This window comes from Chiloscyllium plagiosum, chromosome 28, assembly GCF_004010195.1.
Source record: "Chiloscyllium plagiosum isolate BGI_BamShark_2017 chromosome 28, ASM401019v2, whole genome shotgun sequence".
In the NCBI taxonomy this organism is placed as follows: domain Eukaryota; kingdom Metazoa; phylum Chordata; class Chondrichthyes; order Orectolobiformes; family Hemiscylliidae; genus Chiloscyllium; species Chiloscyllium plagiosum.
In genome coordinates this window covers 46,596,283-46,597,182 of record NC_057737.1, presented here as the reverse complement: position 1 = coordinate 46,597,182, position 900 = coordinate 46,596,283, and positions in this window count along the sequence as shown.

Below are 900 nucleotides of genomic sequence, written 5' to 3'. Positions count from 1 at the left end.
TAAAACGTTAGCATTGAGGCTAGAAAGGGTATTGATCACATATCATAAAGGAGGATCGGACGGGGTTTATTAAGGGCCGTAGATCATCCAATAATATTAGAAGGGTTTTGAATGTGATTCAAGCCTGCCATCAGGGAAAGATACCAGGAGTAGTAGTTTCATTAGATGCGGAAAAGGCATTCGATAGGGTTGAATGGTCATATTAGTTTTACACATTGGAAAGGTTTGGGGTTGGACAGGTGTTTACCAAATGGGTCTCAACAAAGTATAATGATCCCAAAGCAGTTGTGGTTACCAATGGATTAGGTTCGGATAGCTTCAGTGTGGGTAGGGGCTGCCGTCAGGGAGGTCCCCTCTCGCCATTGTTATTTACGCTAATAATTGAGCCACTAGCAGAAGCTATACAGGCTGATCCTAATATAGTGGCCCCAAGGATTGGTACAGGTAAACATAAAATTACCCTTTATGCAGATGATGTTCTTCTACTTCTCAGTAATCCTCTGATGTCCGTGCCTCGTTTAATCCAAGTTATTAATATATTTAGTGTATTTTCAGGCTATAAAATTAATTTCTCAAAATCAGAGGCTATGCCAATGGGTGGCCTTGCTATGATACCCCACCTAGTGGACGGATCCCACTTTCCCTTTCGGTGGTCCCTGGAGGGTTTCTTATATTTAGGCATTTTTATTACCCCAGTATTTGGTCAGTTAGAACATAGAACATAGAACATAGAAGAATACAGCGCAGTACAGGCCCTTCGGTCCTCGATGTTGCGCCGATCCAAGCCCACCTAACCTACACTAGCCCACTATCCTCCATATGCCTATCCAATGCCCGCTTAAATGCCCATAATGAGGGAGAGTCCACCACTGCCACTGGCAGAGCATTCCATGAACTCAC